General features: G+C 44.3%; 1 protein-coding gene across 4 annotated transcripts in view; it reads left to right on the top strand.

Moving 5' to 3' along the window:
* zmiz1a (zinc finger, MIZ-type containing 1a) overlaps positions 1–19,355 on the top strand; it is a 110,261-nt gene that overhangs the window by 4,677 nt on the left and 86,229 nt on the right. For 2 of the 4 annotated variants that reach the window (XM_088385563.1, XM_088385561.1), the window contains exon 1: positions 18,816–19,055. The gene's annotated coding sequence lies outside the window, so the exon portion shown is untranslated. Of the gene's footprint in view, positions 1–767; positions 876–18,815; positions 19,056–19,355 lie in introns of those variants that run through there. The other 2 variants (XM_088385562.1, XM_088385564.1) reach the window with 2 other exon arrangements.

Here is a 19,355-nt window from a genome sequence, read left to right as displayed (position 1 = left end):
GATGACTCATCTCGAGGTTGTACGACGTTCACCTCGTCTGCACCATCAAAATGAAGAAAATCATTCATCCTGACTGAGCGAGTAGATTAACAATGCTTGTACTGTACGGCTGACTCCTCCAGCTCCCCCTCCCCTGTCTCTTTGTCTTTTTCTTCCACATGCTACCCTTGTGCATGTTAGCATTACGTAAGCCGGGGGCCGTGTGTTGCAGTGAGAATGATGGTCCGTAGGGGGATGCACAAACAGCTGCAGTGTCAGTGATGGGTACATTTTATTATCACAGCGTGACACCAGACCTCGGGCACCTTCTGTGCACAAAACACAGTGAGCGAAAGCACGGCTAGCAAAATAAATAAATACTTTTTGATGAAACGTGGCTTCGATCTTAATAGTACATTATGCGGTATGGCTACTGTTACCGCAATTTAAACACAGTTTGACTTTTTCCGCAGTCCTATTCAACCGATCCGTCTTATTGCCTCCAGCGAGCTATTTTATTTTTTTAAACGATGTGGATTTATTGGTTTGTTTGCAACGTCCTATTCATGATCAACCCAGATTTGCTTTTATGGTTGGTTCATGGTGTTCCCTTTCAAGTTTGATGGTATTCCACATGTCGATGATATCATCATGGCTTGATGACTCCCATTCCACGTTTCCACCATTATTTATCGTCCTTCGTTTTGGGTCACCACATAAGAATCTGCTCTCTAATTAGAGAAATGTATGTTTTGTAAATGTTTCTAATTCTCTACATTTCTCTACAGTACTCCTCAAGTCAAGGCACATGAAGAGGAATTCCAAATCAGTCAGCCTACAGAAGAAATTAATTTCATCAACAGCCATGTCGCTGGGTTCAATGATTGCAACTATGGGTGAGTCTTTGTTTTGTTTTCCTCAATCAAAGTGAGTTAGAAATTTATATCTATTAATTTGAGGTATCTGTACACCCACAATACTTCAGGCAAACAAAAATCTGACTAAGTCCTCCTCACCAGTAGTTAGCGCTGTACTGTGGCAGTTTGGTATATCATCAAATCATCTGCTTCAGAAAGAAATGTATGTTCACATTTTTTGTGTTACTGTGCTAAATGAAATTTTCAACTTTTGGCGAGTAATCAAAGAGTCAATGCTCGGATTGATATCAATCGAAAAAATTAGTTTGTACATCCCTAGATATAAAGAGCAATACTTTTACGGGTGCATCCATCTTGCAGCTGTCAATTTCAGTGAAGGAATAGCAAGCCACAAAATCAGAACTAAAATAAACAGGGAAACCTAATTTTTTTGACCCGTCAATGAGACCTGCCAGCTTATTGAATTTAATCAAAAGATCAACAAAATCATTCATTAATTAATCGACCTTGACTTGAATCACATTACAGTCAGCTGCAAAAAATATGTTGTCCTTCAACTTTTCATAGACACACACACACACACACACACACACAGCTTCCACTAAAGTCGAGAGCCGCTCACATTTGTCACTCTGGCATGCGAGCGTCCCTTTTTTTTTTCTTTTCCGAGGTGGCCTTGTTTCCGCACGGGCTCTGGGCATCTCTCGCCATGGCTGCCTAGTAACTGGCAGATGCAGACAGTGATTTATGCAAATTGGCAGGGAAGTGCTTGTGGGTCAGCCGCGATAATGTGGCAAGACCGTGCATGTGGGCGACTCGACGGGATAGCCAAGTCGGAGCAGCGAGTGCACAATGAGGAGTTGCAAATAACTTTCTTAAAACTTTCAAATAATGACTTTTTTTCGTGCTGTCAATAAACATTCACAATCGCCGCCATTGGTGCAATAACACTTCATGTTTTCGCCGCTGCCAGGAAACGCCCCCTTGACGACAAAATCAACAACAACAAAAGATAACATATTAAACACTGGCTTTGTCTGAAAATAGTCTGAGCATGACTCGAAATGTCCCCCTCAAGCCAATTTGACTGCAGTGTGCCTCAATCGGATCATTTCTTAAAATTGTTAGGTCATTTTCATCTCTCTGGCTTGTAAAAAGGGAACTTTTTCCTTTTTTAAAATTCAAATTCATAAGGTGGAAATGATGGTAACAGATGTGATTGCTATCCAGGGATTCAGGATGTTGATACGCTTTACTAAATGTGATCCTTCATCTCTTCCCCCTCATTTCCTGCCAACTCCCAACATCTAATTAAGGCAGGGAGGAAGAAAAAAAAAAAAAATCAGCCACTCTGTGGTTTTACTTGGATCCAGGTGATCCAGATGGTAACCGGGGGGTCGCGATACAGTCTTGCCATCCTCCGATACAAACAGTTGGTGTTTCTATTTTCGAAGCCGGGCACTTGTGGTGCTCGGCGCCGTTTAATTAGAGTGAATACATTAGGTCGTCGCGCGATCCTGCTACCTGGCATGGGTTCGAACGCTTTGGGAACGGCAGAGGAGGCCATCCCACTCCCACCTGGAGGGGAACTCGGTGACAGATGGAGGCTTTGCTCGCCGAACTGGGCCGGATTACTGCGGCAACCATTAGCCCGGTCAGCGAGCCACCGTGGTGTCTTTGTGTTGGCTCTACCTTTGCCTGCTCGCTGATGCCATCCATCATCATTTGCCTTTGTCTTGCGCTTGATCCAAGACACGGATACAAATCTCGGTGTCGGCCGATGGCCAGAATTGCCACCGAGATTATTATTCTCACTTGTCGAGATAGAAAGATCCTTCATGTCTTTCTGGATCCCCGCAAAACGTCTCATCCCTCAGGATTTGGCGTTGTTTTTGCATCATCATGCTAGCTAACAAGCATGAATGAAATCATAACCTTGTCAACTTGTAGCAAATGGAAACTCATCTGCCCTGTGTCCGGATAGGTAAACCTTCATGAGACCGGGCAAGCAATCAATGTGACACATCTCATAAAGAAGAGAAATGGCGGCGATCCGAAAGGAAGCAACGGAGACTGCCATTAATGCAAAATGTCCAAGCTGTCCAGAGTGGCTTCAATCTAATGGGGGGGGGGGGACAAGCGTGCACAACCTCCTGAAGGTTGTACCAGCAATTATACCACTTAGGAGTCTTTGACAGGCAAGGTCGCATCGGCAAACAGACGCGAGAAGCATCATAATATAGCACTCTGTGTTTGGCGCCACACGGCTCCTTTTAGCCGAAGCAATATCAATCTTACGTGTGTATCTTGTGTCCACCGTGACCGAGAGTCGTCCCCCCCCCCCCCCCCTCTCGCTACTCTTGTCTGGAATGGTTTTCAAAATCGAAAAGGAAAAAAAAAACATCACAGATATAACAATAGAACAGCACCTATAGTATTTATCCTGTACCTTTTTATTTGATGACAAGGGTCACAAAAGGGAAAAGAAAACAAGTTTGAGCTCTTTCTTGGAAAAAATAATTGACTGGAAAACTGCTTTTGCCAGAATACGTCATAAAGTGTACATTTGTGATAACTACTCCCGCTATGTCCTAATTTTAATCTGGAATTATGAATGTAATGTTTTGAGCAGATGACAAATGTTGAAATATTTCCAGTGAACCAAATCAGATAATGACCTCTAAACTGACTTTGTAAAATGCCGACCTACTCCGCCTTTCACCCAAAAGTCATCTAAAATAGTCTCCAACTCATCCTAAGAGATTGAAAATAGATGGTCGTTTTTTTTAATGACATTGCGGAAACGCCATTTTCCCTTGCGTTACCATTTTGACATGGACTTTATTAGTACGGCTGCTTCAAAGTATCAAAACATTACATTTTTGACATACTTTGATGGTACTAAATTGTCCTAACCCAAGTCATTAGTGGTGTGTATTGAAATGAAGTCAGTCTTTGTAAACAGACTTTTATTGCTTTTGAAGGAAAAAAAAAAAATGGAAATGGGACATACCATATATTTATTTGACAGCGATGATAAACTGTATATACAATATGTTTGAATATATTTGCACAATATTACAAACACATAGATGTACTTTATTACAAACAATTGAAGGATGCTGAGTTGGACATATCATGTGTTCTCTCTTTGGCTTTTTTTTTTTTTTGCTCTTCAAGCTCAGTTTCATGACAGTCATTCATCACACAGCTGTCAGAGGCTCCAAAGTGACAGACGGGAGATTTGTAGTCTCCAGCCGGATTGGAGGCACATATTTACACCCCTCCGCCACATGCTTAATTGTTATCAGATATGTTTTTGCCTTCGCATGCTGTTGGCTTTTCTGGCTCGATCTTGTAACGTTTGAAACCCTCCGAGCCGCCCCTCCTCAGCAGCGAGAGTCATTCTTAAATGTTCAGGGAGGTGACAAACTGTCTTGTCTGGCGCCAGAGTGTGCACCCAGGGACAACGAGATTCATGTTAATGGTGTCAAAAGTGGAAACCTCTCAGCTGTCCGTATTTTCCCGTCGACTGTAAACACATTAAGAGTTGGTGTTCCATATCGTCAACAGAGGGGCCGTATATTAAGTGTGAGCACGGCACGATGTTTGTAGCTCATTAGTCTTGCTGCTATTTTGAAATAATGCCTCCTACAGATCCTACGACGACAAGCTCGTCGAGGTGGGGAGGGAGGGAGGGAGGGAGGGCTAAAGAAAACATTCCTTCGACACCCTCCCGGATTCCTCCTTTGCCCTGCCATCCATCTCCTCTCCTCCGTTCTTCATCATGCTCATGCTTTACCACTCACCTTTTTCTACCCTCGAACCCGCTGTCTGCTAATAGACTCTATCCGCGTGGGATGAGATTAGCTCAGTGTGACAGCCTCTTGGGAGAATCTTTAAAAGAAAAAGAAAAAGCCTCTGTGCTCACACAACTAGCTATCTTATTTATTTATTTTTATCCCTATCCCCATGGAGTCATTATTTACTGTAACAAAATAATTTGTTTACTGTCGTGTTAGTTTTTCTCTTTCTTGCAGAATGTTTGAGGTCAATAACTTTGCGGTCTGCTTGTAGTAGTATACTAAATCTACATACATATTTATATCGTTTTGTCACAAATTGATACTATTGTTCAGTAAGGGTCTGCTATTCTTTTTACAAATGATTGACTCATCATTTGATGATGCAATATTAATGGCTTGATGACACGACTGTGACTTGAAAGCAAAGCGTGAGGAGTCTCCGACAGTGGCATGTACAGTCGGTGAATGCGGCACTTTTAAAATACCCTCAGTTCTCCTATACTCTAATGTCCTTTGGCTCATTTTGCTCTTATTATTATTTATCTCTTACACAGTGTACCTATTTAAAATCCCATTAACCCATTAGTGTTCTAAGCTCTCAATGATCAGAGTGCCAACCAAAAGATGTGGTTGAAAGACAACAAGATGTAGCGCACTTCCCTCCGGGGAAGGATCCAAGCCCTCGTTGCCGTGGTATCACATTGTTAGGCCTCACCATACGCGCATGAATCACCTGCTCTTTTATGAAGCTGCCGCTTGTTCGCATTGTGTGCGCTCGGTCCGGCTGCCCTTGAGACGTCCTTGACTGGAAGCGTCCAACCTGCTACTACGTGGAGCGGATATAATCCCGGCGATACATGGCAAACTCCTGACCTGTCTCTGCCGTGGCCGCTCTGTTTGACGCTATTATAGCAGCCGCTAATTGCAGATGACATTCATTTACTCACTTAGGCTGTATCATCTTCTCTATTAATTTTTTTTGTTTTTGTTTGTCTTGTAAAGCAAGCGACTCCACAGTGACGCGCATACTGATTCCGACACTATTTGTACGTCAGGTGGGACATTAAAAATCAAACTGTTCATTTTTTACAAGCGTTCCTTGATTAATGATGCCACCGATAAACGATGAAACTAGCTTGCGCAGGGGTGTAAAAACGTCGCCACATTACCCGCTGCTACCGCCGTGCTCACTCGAGGTGTTTTTCGTAAAAAAGAAAATAATATTTACAGCATGTGAAATTGACTTCAGTGCGTTTGCCGTTTGCCATCAAATTGATCGAAAAGGTTGTAATGTGCTTTTCAGGCAACTCGTTGGTAATGTCGAGCAGAAATTCCCAACCGCACCTCGCAAGGCTATTGGTAATTTGGTCATAAAATAAACACATTAATTAAAGAGGTCAAGAGGTCATTAATTAAAGAGGTCATGGGGAAAAAAAGGTTTCACAATTTAAAGCGATTCCCACGTGTCTTAATTCCATATTAGTGACATGTTCTTACAATTACCTTAATTACATCACAATTACGACACCCTGTTATTTAAGATCTCTGGAATGTAGTCAATTTTTTTTTTTTCAAAGGGGGGGGGGCACGTGCATCCTGTCTCATTAAAATGGAAATGAGCGACTGGTCACTGCATCCTCTCCTGTGGATCCAATGCTGTGTGTATGGACTTTGTTACCATGACGACCCAGGGTGTGTGTGTGTGTTTTCATACATCCCTCTTTAGCACAATTATGACTTCACAGCTGGCTTCGTATAGAACTTTGCATATTTGACTCGAGTCTACATGTGTTGAAATGGAACGCCGACGTCGTTACCAATGCGCGGTGTCTGTTTGCGGGGATTCAATTCTCCTTTAATGTCCTTAGGTGGTCAGAAAATGAGCATCAGAGCCGCTATCAGCAGCAGGTCAGCCGGTGTCTGTTTGTAATTAAGGCGGAGGATGATCTGCGCAATTCATCTGATGTGCTGATAAAGGCCAGCGTCTGGGCCACGGGGAACAAAAGAGAGCTGACAAAACAGCAATTGTATCATCGCCGAGCCATTTGAACGTGGTTTTGCTTTGGGAAAACGCCGCAAATGATACCGGCCTTTAAAATGGATTGATTTCCCGTTCCGGCTATATTGAAACTAAAATGCTCGCTTGTCGCATTGCACCACAGCTTCATCATTGATTCATCAAGGTAGCTCGTTTAACCTCTGCTTTTAGTATCCAAATTGTGGTGTGAAGTTGTTTTAATGACTATTTAAAAATATATCTATATGAAATGTGAAGTACACATTGCGGTTTGATACTCGCCCACAGGTAATTAGTGACTGTTCTCAGCACTAAAGAGCACTTGAAAGTCTCTCAACTCATCTGGTTGAAGAGGACTGACGTATGTGTTTTATAATACATTGCGATTCTTTTTCCATTCCATTTTTTTATTATTTTGTTTTTGCTATGCTCGTCTTTGTCTTTTTTTTGGCTTCTTATGCGCTGACCACAACAATAGTATACATTTGACACAGTGTGAGGAGTATCGACTAGATTGGTCGATTAATTTATCTTCAAGAAGTTAATTCATTTTGTGGAATTTGTGATCGATCATATCTAATTGTTCTTAATATTAAATAAATCCATTGTTGTGACAATCCTGGCAGCAAGGACAGGTTGTGGTTTCTAGGTGCTTCACAGTTCCGAGGTCTGCGGCTCGTGTTAGTTGTGACTTTAGAGTGCTTTTTTTTTCTAATTGTCTTCCGTTGTTTTTGTAGGAGACCAAAAAGTGTTTCAAGGCACTACTGTAATTGCACAATCATCCGAAAGTGTATAAAAAGGCATTCAATTTGCAGTCCGCTCGACGACCTCTTTGTGCCACCACTTTGGGCATCTGGATTTTTGATGCAACACTCTCGGCGTGTGTTCTTTCAGTGGGCCATTTAAAACACGGCGGGTCAATCCACATTCATGAAGAGTGCATTTCCCCTCAATGCCTCAGTGGTCCGCAAAGCCTCGCTGCCACTTTCAGCCATTCTCTGCTCTGCGCGTTAATCCATCCTGGGGAGAAAAAAAAAAAAGCATCCTTCCATGCTGTGCTGTGAGAGAGGACACTCGCACCCACAAACGGGTGAGGAACCAGCAAAAGCTTGTGGACACACATTTTCACAGCCTCAGTGGCAGAAAATCCATAGCCCTTTCTGGGAGGAGGAATTCCATTAGATAATAGATATGGAATCCATCTCGATTCCTCACCTTATCTTCTCCTGCGCCCAGGGATCGATACTGGGGCTTCAGCTCAACTGCCAACAATAACAGGAAATTGATAGGACCCAGTGAGCAGTGTAGAGGTCCTCTAATGGCATCTCGCTAATACAAATAACAAGTGGGGGAGGGGGTGGGCCTTAATTAGTTAAAGGCTGCTTATAGTAATGAGGAGGGAGCTGATGTTGAGAGTTCATGAACCAACACGCGCAGATTAAGCCCGTTGATTGTTTGGAAAATCGCCGCATTACACTTTACAAGACGAGTACGCTTGACGCTTGTACACAAAAGGCAAGAGGGCTGACGGAGGGAACAATTTTCGTCACTTATCTAACAAACGCAACCACGCGCTGGAATGGCATCTCATTTTCCACACAGCCAAGGAGCTTTCCTGTCAAGTTTCCCTCCAGTGCCGTACTCACAGAGACAGTTGCCGGGCAACGCATTCCAAACAGTAGCACGACACGCAGACGAGGTGAGCCCGCGGTCGGGTGGTCCGAGATAGTACGAGCGGGGAAGGGCTCTTATGCAAGGACGGCTCGTGTTTTGGTTTGCACCCCGAAATGTGGCTTCGTGAGGGAGGGTTTACAGCTGGGTGGTCACCAAAGTCCAGAGTCCATCTTGATTGAGGTGTTTGCTCAGCTGAAAGGCCATTTATGACATAGGGGGAGGGAGGGGCCGTAAGATGCGAGTAAGACTAACGGCTACATTTATAGGAAAACAATATATTATGCAATATAGCTTATACATGAGTGTGGGATTTGATATAACAGTAAAAGCAATGTAGAGTCATCACAACAAACTCAGTTCTAGCACCAAACACTTGTATCTCCTTCCGATCTATGGAAATGCCCTTAATTCGTCGCAGTCCTTCCAAAATTTCCTTTCGCATTTTTGCTTGATGTTTGAGTTGCGCTTATGTTGTCACACAGTATCAAATTGACTAATTGTAGCCCCATGTAATAACCTCCAGCATAACCTCATTGATTCAAACTTTAACCGACATCAATGACTCATTAATCGCTAATTGTTAACGGATGCTGACGCTTATAGGAAGTCTTGGTTACAAACAACATCTGAAAACAGACAGTGCCTCAGGCCATATTCATCTCGGGAAAACATTCCTGTAGTTTATGTTGCAACCAGCAACTCGTGCACCATAGTAACCCATTCACTCCGTTTAATTGTAAGTGGAACTGCGCTGAGCAGCATTTAATGCGATTTCCATGGGGGGGGGGGGAGCTTGATCCTGTCTCGTGCTCTCCGTGCAGGAAAGCCTTTCCGCATTCCAGCAGGTGGTGCTGTCGCCGCTTTTTGCTCCAACCGCAGCTATCACAACATCTTTGCGACTAAACATACGCTTCTAGAGCATTGCGGATGAAGCAGACACCAGGCAAATTTAGATCATCGAGATGCGCCCGATTACGAGTGCGCGAGGGGGAAACACTTTGCCGTGTGATCTCGGTGCTTGTCTAGCGGGTGGGGGCATTATCTGCAGTAATAGAGTCAGATCTTCACAGACAAATCCCTTTTAATGTCAGCCACAACGCCCTGGGGAGACCACCCTCACTGGGAGCTGCGTGATGGCAGCTAATTTGAACCCACACAATAGAGTCTGCCTCGTTAGATCACACCATTACTTCATCGGGAAGACTCGGTGCGTGCGTCGAGGGAGGAGGGCTCAGATGTTAAGTGAAGAACAGTCCTTTTTCCCGAGCCGCTTTGAGGAATTAAGGTCATGTTTTCTTACGTACGCATAAAGAATGACGCCGTCGCCTCGGCCGACACGTACAGTCACGGTTGGGATCAGATAAGACGGCTTGTTCTTGCGGATAACATCACGCAACATAACAAACTGGTTGTGATTGAGTATTATTGCGCCCCGGCGGTGGAGTCACTCTTGGCCCTCTCCGGGCTTTGCTCCGCCGCATGATGTCATCACGTGGCAAGGTATTTCTCTCAGACATAACCTGTCTACTCCTGTCAGAGGCCGCGGTAACACGAGCCGCCTTAAAAGTCTGGGAGCGAGCGCCGGTCACTCGCAGACAAGGGCGTTATTTATTTTCTCTGGAGGAGATTCAATACCTCCTCCCGAGGCCCGGCAGCCCCGAGATGGACTGCGAGGCACAAAGCACTTTTCCTCTGGAGACATTTGAGAGGTGGCTGAAGAGCTCTTTGGAGAGGCCAAGGAGTGGCTGCTTGTAACGATTAGTCACTGTTAATCTACTAAATCACACCGATTTGGGACGTGTCAGACTCCAAAGTAGGCTTCAGGCGATGATTTTGTTGATGAAGCTGTGCGCGCTCGCACCGATTTCGAAAATCACCTTCGGAAATTCATCCCGAGTGTTCATATTGCTTTTATCAAGCCAGACTTTATTATAATTGACAGACTTGTGTCTGCAATGTGTAAACAGCATAAACTTGGCCCCACTTTCTTGATCAAGACATCTCTAGTTAAAGTCCTTCTCATCCGTTCCCTCCCCGGTGACTTCGGGTGTGCCCCAGGGCTCTGTCCTGAGGCCCCTACTGTTCATCATTCACTTCCTCCCTCTTGGTATTATTTTCCATAAATTTTATATTATCTTCCGTTGCTTCACGGATGACACCCTCTCCAGTAAACCCAAGGTCTCACTTCCACTCTCTTCCCTTACCTTCTACTTATCAGACATTGACTCCTGGTTCATATACAATTTTCCGAAATTAACAAAACCAAGATTGTCATAAATGACACTAAATCTACATCATCCAATGTCGACAGGACATCGTGTTTTGTAGTTAACGGTGAAGCCGTGCTCGTTCTGTATCCCCAGATGTCCCAAGATGTTAATGGCAATGATATTAAATTCACAAATTAGTATTTCATACGCATGTTCTACCTGTTTTGTGGCCACATTTAAATATTTGTCACTACAAATTAGCCATTTATGTGCAGTTATGTTTTTATTACAGCTACAATTTTACTTTAATTTTTCATGTCAGATCTGAGGTTCTATATACACCACAGAATAATCACTCAGGATCATCTTTTAGAGACATCCAACAAATGGAGATTTGCTGAATGAATGCTCAATTTGTCTCAGATAGAATTCAAGTGATGTTTTGCATGGCAAGCAATATGAATGCTCCTTTTACCCAGTGTTCAAAAGCATGAAGGACACTAGTGGGGAACTGTTTGTATTTTGTATAAGTTTAGCACCACAGTGTTCTTACAGAGAATGATATTTATAAAAGAAGCCATGCTAATGCAACCCAAAACACACAAGCAGTACACGTGTGTGCGTGACTGTGTATGTGTGTGCATGTATTCCTCAAACACATTTTTTATATTTATATATACATACAGGTGTGTATATATATATATGAGGGTGCATATACGTATGTGCCAGGCTTTAATGTGAAAGCCAGAGCGATGGCTCTCCGCCAACATCTGCTCGCCAAATCACACGGCCACTGAAGCTGTTTGAAAAAAGCACTTTTGAGAACTCACAAATTGTGTTTGAACATTTGTGTTTAAAGTACAGTGCAACCTCAAAGGAAACTATTTTGTCCAATGGGAAATATCCTATTTCCCCCAAATAGTGGCCTCGCTCTGCTTAAAACAAATGAAGGCCTCTCTCAAATAGACGCCTCCCTTTCTCCATCAGGAACAAAGGGTGGTGACTGTAAATATCTCAGTTCGTAGTCACTTTGTTTGCACACAATTCAGTAGTTTGAATGCTGTTGCTAACCAAAACAGCAGCAGCAAAGAAAAAACTATATATATTACACATGATTAATGACGGTAAATGAGTTAATTACGGCAATGACATTTCATTATGAAGCTTAAATGAGGTAAAAAAAAACAAAATTTGAAACAAACACATCACATTCCAAGCTAAGTTAACATAATACCTGCTCCTCACTCCAACCGACATTGCCACAAAATCCGAAGCGCCGTGTCTCGTTTTCATGAACTCACTCCAGGATCAGCAAACACTAAATGGTTTCAGGGTGAGTCACAATATCCAGTACGTAGAGCAGCAAAAGGGCTAGCAGGGGAGCATGAGTCAGTGAGGCATGCATAAAAAGCACCATACAACACTCACGCCGTAACATCGACGACCTTTGACGAGGTTGTGACACGACCATCCAAGATAATTACGTCTGACTTCAAATGACGAATGCACAGAGGTTTATTGATTCGTTTAATATTTACTACATCTTCATCTGACAGAGAAATGAAAAGGGAAAAAAAACAACGCGGACACATTACTCAAATGCAGCAAAGTGAGACAGCGTTTTAATATGCTGCAAATCCTTGCTGGAAAACACAGCCACGCCAAAGCAGTCTAAGTTAGAGTGCGGCCATCGACTGGTTAAAAGCCGATGCCAATCAATACAAAGTTGTTTTGGCCACCCACGCTATTATATTAATGTCATCCTGAGAAATAGGCTCTCGCTTATAGGTGGCTTGTCTGCAAGCCTGTTTGTTTTTTTTGTTGTTTTTTTACAGTTAGGCAAGCACTGTCCATGTCGACGGTGCTTTTTATGCTTATTTCAAAAGTGCTCATTTTTTTTACACTACTGTGGTGCAACCTTTTTAAAGCAGCAGCAACTGACATGTTTGTTGCGTCACTTTTTGTCAAAATCTCAAAGCACACCATCAGGGGGGAGGCTTGAATATGTTAAGAAAAAAAAAGTATATATATATATTTTTTTCCCAAACATATTGTGTATTATTTAGAATAATATTTGTGTTAGAGCTCCCACATATTAGTGTATTAACATTAGAAAAATGAGCACTGCTGTTAAATTATGGGCAGCTGCGGCACGAACCTTCCATTGGTTGGTGGTCTCATCCATTTGTTAAGCACCGTGCACCGCAACAAAGCCGACACGCCGTATAACTGCGCTTCTAATGTTCCGCATCCTCCTGAGAGCTGCTCTGTGACAAGTGAGCTTGCTCGTTGTGCAGTCAAGGATGACACAGAGGTTGAAGTGGTCACACATTTACTCAGCTCTCACAGTGTCCCTCTGGCACATGTTCTACCCAAGGTCACATACTGCATTGCGTAATAATGCAAAAAAAAAAAAAAAAAGCTGTGGTTGAAAACATGCAAGTGCGTTAAAGCGGGCAGATGAGGAGGAAGGCGGCTGAAAATAGCCTCATGGCAGCAGCTATTGCCCAACAGCCCCCCAAAGCATCGGCCCACCACACTTCATTTACGCTAAATGAAGAGTCCCACTTGAGCAGGGAGTGAATTGTGGACCTCAAATGGCTTTAGCCAGCCATCGCAGCCTTAAAGGAACACTCCTTTTGTGCACGGCTACCAGAAACAACACCCATGTGTGAGGGAGCCAAATCTCCTTGCCCGCCTCCCTCCGGCATCCCCTGCCTCTCTCCTTCTGCCTCCCCCCCTATCTCCTCCACCTCGCTGCCCTGGCCTGAGGGAGCTGTTAGCTCTCTGGATGCCGGGGCTCTATTGTGAGCACGCATTGATTACCTCTGCGCTCCCCGCAGCCGGCCGGGCCCGTCGGCACGGGGCCCCTGCCTGCCTGCCTGTCTGGCTTCCCGGTCGGCCCACATGCGTGCCAAACAAACAAACAAACAAACAAACAAGCACGAACGGAGGGTGCGATCGAGAGCGGCTCTAGAAAAGGCCGATCTGTGCGCTTCACGCCGCTTATCTGTCTCCTCGACTCACTTTTGTACTTCTCGCCGCCCGAGACGATCAATGGCGCGCTGGAGCAAACTGGTCCCGTTTTAAAATAGTGCTCGTCTGCCTTCCCTCTGCGGGGGTTGATCCATTTATTGCCCCCGCGTATCGGCTTGTCCTCCGTACTCGGCGACACGGCTCCTTTGGCTGGCTCAATAGCTTTGCTTTCGTTTCTCACCCAAAAATCTCACTATGACATCGAATGTCACACATGTTCAACCCACCTTTAAACGTTTTGAATAGACTATTGATTTTGCGGTTGCATCGCGTTGGCGGTTCGAGGTTCGGGTTGAAATGATTTTTAAATCATACAAGTCGTCAAACAAGCGGGAGGATAATGAAGCCAATTTGTTAAACGCGTCTACACTGAAAGAATGTATCGGAGTTGCATTCACCAAGAGTAAATTCAATACCATTTTTTTTTTCAGTGTTCGAGGTTGTTTACCGTCTCATGTCATCATTTATTTTAGCGTCTATGCAGTGGATATAAAAATTCTACACACCCTTGTTCAAACGACAGCTTTTTGTGATACAGAAAATGAGGTCAATTCAAAAATGAAACATTTTCCCGAGAAGTAAAAATAAACACGATATGAGATAACGTGGTTGCAAAAGTGTGCACACTCGCTTACAACAGGAGCTGTGACACTTCTCGAAATGACCAATCACATACAAACTTGATGTTAAATGGGAGCGGGCACCATTTCATGTGCCGCTGAATAACCCCAAATAAAGTTCAGCTATTCGCTGGTGGTGGCATTTTTGTTCTGACATCTCATAGCACATGACACAGTCCACAGAGCGATACCACTGCAGAAGGAACTCATTGTTCAGTAGTATCAGTCACGGGAACGGATGGAAAATACATTTTCAATGCATTCAAATATACCATACACAACCGAATTTTAACCTTAACCCCGATATCGACCTTGTGTAAACGTAGTCATTGTAACAAATATAATTCCTCTCTTGGGTTTGCTGGGTTGCTTTAGTCTCAACAATCCCAATTCTACACCAGTGCTGGCCCTGTTTAAAATCCGACATGAAGCGTGTCTGAGTCATTGACCGGAGCTGGAAAACCCATTTAAGCACACCAGTGAAAAATGTGTGTCCATCCTCTCGCTCCAGTGTGAAAGACATGACACTCAGTCAGTCCGTCTAACTTGTTTATTACTTCTCAGGCAGAGCGTTTTCAGCAGCTTGCTAGTGACAGCAGGGTGGCACCCCAGAACAAGCATCACAGCTCGGTGTGAACACTGAAGCTGATGTCAGCACTTAGGAGATAAAGCCTCGTTTCCATCCAGCAGTATTGCTTAATGTCTTAGGTTAAGAGCGGTTAGGGTAAAATACACATTTTCTTTAGATCCTACCCGAGGCCATGTTGACCACCTAGTGTGGTCCTGGAGGACCAGTTGTCCTCACCATATATCCACTTTTGAGGCCTCAGCTGTCTGAGGACCAATCGCCGATAGGAATGCTCTATTGTGAGCCAGAGTGATTCTAATCCAAGGTTCTGGTCGTATACCGATTGCGGCGCCAGAACATGGAGGTGCCAAGAAGTTGTCAGATCGTTTGCGCGCTAAAATAAAGTGACCCGTAGCGCTGGATAAAAACCAGCCTTAAGGTGACCAAGAGAAATCAACACCCCAGTGTTCTAAACTCGAATGTGTTTTCTTACGGTAATTGGATCTTTTCCCACAACACAATGCAATATGAATTAACCTTGTCATGGCGCATGCCAGACGGAGACTTCCCTTTGTTCCCCCTGGATTCATTCACTCTGCCCTTTGAAATACAGCTCGTAAGAAAATTATACACCGCGCCAAGTCGAGCCGGAGTCACCCCACCTATAATCCATCCATCTTGTTGGCAGCCATCTGGACACATTATTTTGGAGAGGCCGAGGGGAGCACGCTTTGCCGTGAAAGCGAGGACATGTGACAACAAGGCATTCTTTGAACCGCAAAATGTCAGCGGCGAAGGAGTGGACTGGCTGACAACCCCTAACAGGCCTTGACAACTGGCCGTGGCGTTAGACAAAAACTTGATGGATGAGCTCCAACAGATGATATTATGATCGAAATTGAACAGAAATGACAAAAGGCAACAATTGATAGGTCTGCTTTTAATCCTCAAGCCTTCGGGGTGTGGTCGATTGAATGAATCACTTTCGAGTCATCGGATGCAGATGAGACTGACTGTTTGCCCATGCGTTGCGCGTGGATCACCTTGCCGATATTATGACAAAACAAAGTCATTGGTCTTCTCGACGAGGCCTTTCCAGATTGTAAAAAAAAAAAAAAATCTGATGGCGAGTTCACTGTCAGAGCATGGTGACATTGACCGCTTACCCAATCTCCATCCCAGTTTGGGGCCCACCTTCTCTGAAATAAAAATGACTCACTGCCGTCGATGTCACCGGTCGCATTTGTCCCCATCAGAGCTGCTCCGACCAGGGGGCCGGGTCGTCCTTGAGACGTCGTGATAGAGTCCCTCCCCCTCCGCTCACAGCGCACCCCCGAAGCGACAATCCCCCCCCCCCACACACACACACACTGCTTGACGAAGGCAATACCCCACACATGCCCAAGCTGCATCAGTGACAGGAGGCCCGCAGGCAGGAAGCAACAAGGATAGCAGCCACTTCCTTCCCCTCAGAGATTAGAGTAACCCGCCCGGCCGTTGTTGATGACAGTTTGACCTGTGACCTGGATCGGATCTTTCAATTGGTTTAAAATGTACTTTGCACATTGTACTTTTACGCAGCACAGAAACATTGATTTGTCGATTGAATCATTGAGATGTTTCTATCATGTGACCAAGCTGTACAGATCTATTTTTTTATCTTTCATAATGTAAATACTTCCTGAATACCCGCCGTCGCACCGATCCTCGCTCGTCCTTTAAGTGACCCTGTGTCATTTCAATTGAATGCGATCATTGTTTGCTTGCTGTCTAAACAAATCGAATTCATACTCACGTTTACACCTAGTGACATTTTTGGGGAATATATCACTAAAGCATTGTGGAAATCCAGAGCTGAGATTCGAACCTAGAACCTTTTGACTGAGAGGCAGATGTGCTGAAACCAATGGAATAGCCTAGTTTTGCTTGGCTATCATAGTTGTGTTAACCATCCCTGCTTTTATTTTTTTAGTCGCTATAATGTGCCACCTTTTTATGTATTCCTGTCTGCACGACAGCATGAAGCAATGGTGTGTGCAGGCTCAGCATGCAGAGTGAGACATTTTCTCTATCTGATGCACAGCGGCCCTCCCTCTGGCCACTTCCAGCCTTGCCAGACGCGGAAGAGAGAGAGAGAGAGAGAGAGAGAAAAAGGAGAGAGAGAGAGGAAAGAACTGGTGTGCGTGGGTAGCGTGCGTGCGCCGTGCGTGTGCCGCGCATCGCGAGGATAGAACATTGTTCCTTGACGTCACCGCTCGGCCCAGCCTGCCGCTGCTCTCAAACACGTCTTTGTTATTCCGAGGCTTCCACCGCGAGACGGGACGCTCGCAAAACACGGAACCGGATTTTTTTTTTGCTGGAGCCGGCGTGCAAACTAGACAAGACGCTCACACGGACTACTCAAACTAGTTTAATTCTTGCTGTTTTACGCTGTTAAAATTCACAACTTCAAATGATTCACCTCATCCAAGACTATTTTGCACATTTTCCAAATTCTATAAAAAGAAACATCAGCACAAATGAAGATGAATTCCAAATATAGCTCATCTTTCCACTTATCACATCTTGACCTGACCTCTCAGGAACTGTTAAACACATTCCTGGAGTTTCCAAATTATTGGCCACATTTTCACCTCATTTTCAAGCTACTCCATTTTTTTTTTACTTTTTTAAAGATCAGCACATCCATTAATTCTTGCACAATATTTTTCACATGACAAAAATTCACCCACATAAATCACATACCAGTTGTAGCTACTGTATTCATAGTGCAATAGTAGTTAGTGTACAAATACTGCATTTAGCCAAATGACTTTCATTTCAAACTAGCATCTATTGTAAATGGTTACAAGATTCGAAAAACTCCCGTAACTTCGGTTTCCTTCCACATTCCGAAAACCATGCCTGATAGATTACATGAAGTCTCAATCATCCATGGGGTGACTCGTAATGCAAAGGATTGTTTGTCTTTTTGTGCCCTGCTCTTGACATTCAATCAGTAGCCTGGCTTCGAACCACAAATGACAAGCAACATGGAAAACGAATGCTTGGATAATAACAATGACTACAATGACATATGACAGAGAGGCAATTATAATTAGTCTAAATGTATAATTACTCATTAGTGTCACGACAAACAATAACAGTATGCCTTTAAACGCCATTCGTTGTTAATTCACTTGAGCAATCATGACTCTTTTGCTCAATGTTGATCCTTTTTTCTTTGTTAGTTGCAGTGCGTGATTGCATTTTGCGCATTTTTCATGTAGTCAAACACCCACAATACTAGAAACTAGCTGTCAGAATGATGAAGTGTATTTCTACACCACCGCATACCACAATAATAATCGAATGATATGTTTATGACAGTGTCCGTCGAAACAGAGCGTTACCTGTGATCTCTTTTTTTAATCTCGGCCCTTGTTAAATCCGTCGTGTTTTGCATGACAGTGCAAATCATGTTCGACTGTATGCAAAATGTAAAAAAAAAACACTGTGACGTAATAATGGTCAGACAAGACTACCACTGCAGCGGAAAACTTGGTTTCACCTGTCAAGTGAAACTGGTTTGACTTGCCAGGTCTTAAGATTTGACTTTTTGGAAAGTGACTTATATTTATGAATCATGCATTCCTGACTCCATGTCCGCCAATACATACAAATATTGAAATATTCATTGACAAGAGGCAATTTCGTTTATTGTGGTGCCCATTGTTATGACGTCATCAAATTCAAAGTCAGAATGAAATATCTAGTCGTAGTACAATACATGCAATTGTGAGCATTAAATATCGTTTCATTTCCAGTTCCGATCATGAATTGAGTTCCGTTGAAAAGGGTGGATCGTTTAAAATGACAAAACGTGACGCTATTGTGTTGCATTTGTCTCTCCGGGAAGCCCACTCCTACTCCCCGGTAGAGGCTGCCGTCCACCGGCTCGACAAGGCAGGCAGGCAGGCAGGCAGACAGACAGATAGACTGACTCCTCCTTTGCTGATGTGGGGGTGTGGAAGGGGGAAGTCCGCCTCACATTTTCCTCCTCGCCGCTGTGCCCGGTCCTCTCCTCGGCGGTGGTAACCGAATAGCCCCGTGTAATCTGACACTTCAACTTGCCGTGCTCCACGGTAGTTGATTCAGTCACTCAGTTGCACCGTGTGCTCGGAGGAGCAGCTCGAGAGAGGGAGAGAAAAGCGCACACACGCGGAGGCTTTTTATTTCAGCGTCGCGGAGGAACGAGGACTCGCTTCTCGGAACCCCGAAGCTGCAAGTAAGTTTGTCGCCGTGTTTCGGAGCTCGTAGCGCGGCTTGCACGCTCACACTGGCCGGGTAGTACCTGCTAACAATAGGCTTGACCTCCTCGGAACCTTTAAGCGGCTGAAGTCGCGTCGGAGGCAGGGCAGGCAGGCAGGCAGGCTGGCTGGCAGGCTTGGCTGCTGGTTCCTCGCCGCTGCTGCTGCTGGTGCTTCATATGGGAAACGGGAAGCGAGCGAGTCGGCTTGTTATTGTTGGTCTGCCGTGTCACGTTTGGACATCCGCGGACTGGCTGCTTTGCATGCGGCGTTTACGC

The sequence above is a fragment of the Syngnathus floridae genome, chromosome 9, assembly GCF_059516105.1.
Source record: "Syngnathus floridae isolate MCC-2025c chromosome 9, RoL_Sflo_1.0, whole genome shotgun sequence".
Taxonomy (NCBI): Eukaryota; Metazoa; Chordata; class Actinopteri; order Syngnathiformes; family Syngnathidae; genus Syngnathus; species Syngnathus floridae.
The sequence above is the reverse complement of the archived record's forward strand: the minus strand, read 5'-3'. Positions and strand labels throughout refer to the sequence as shown.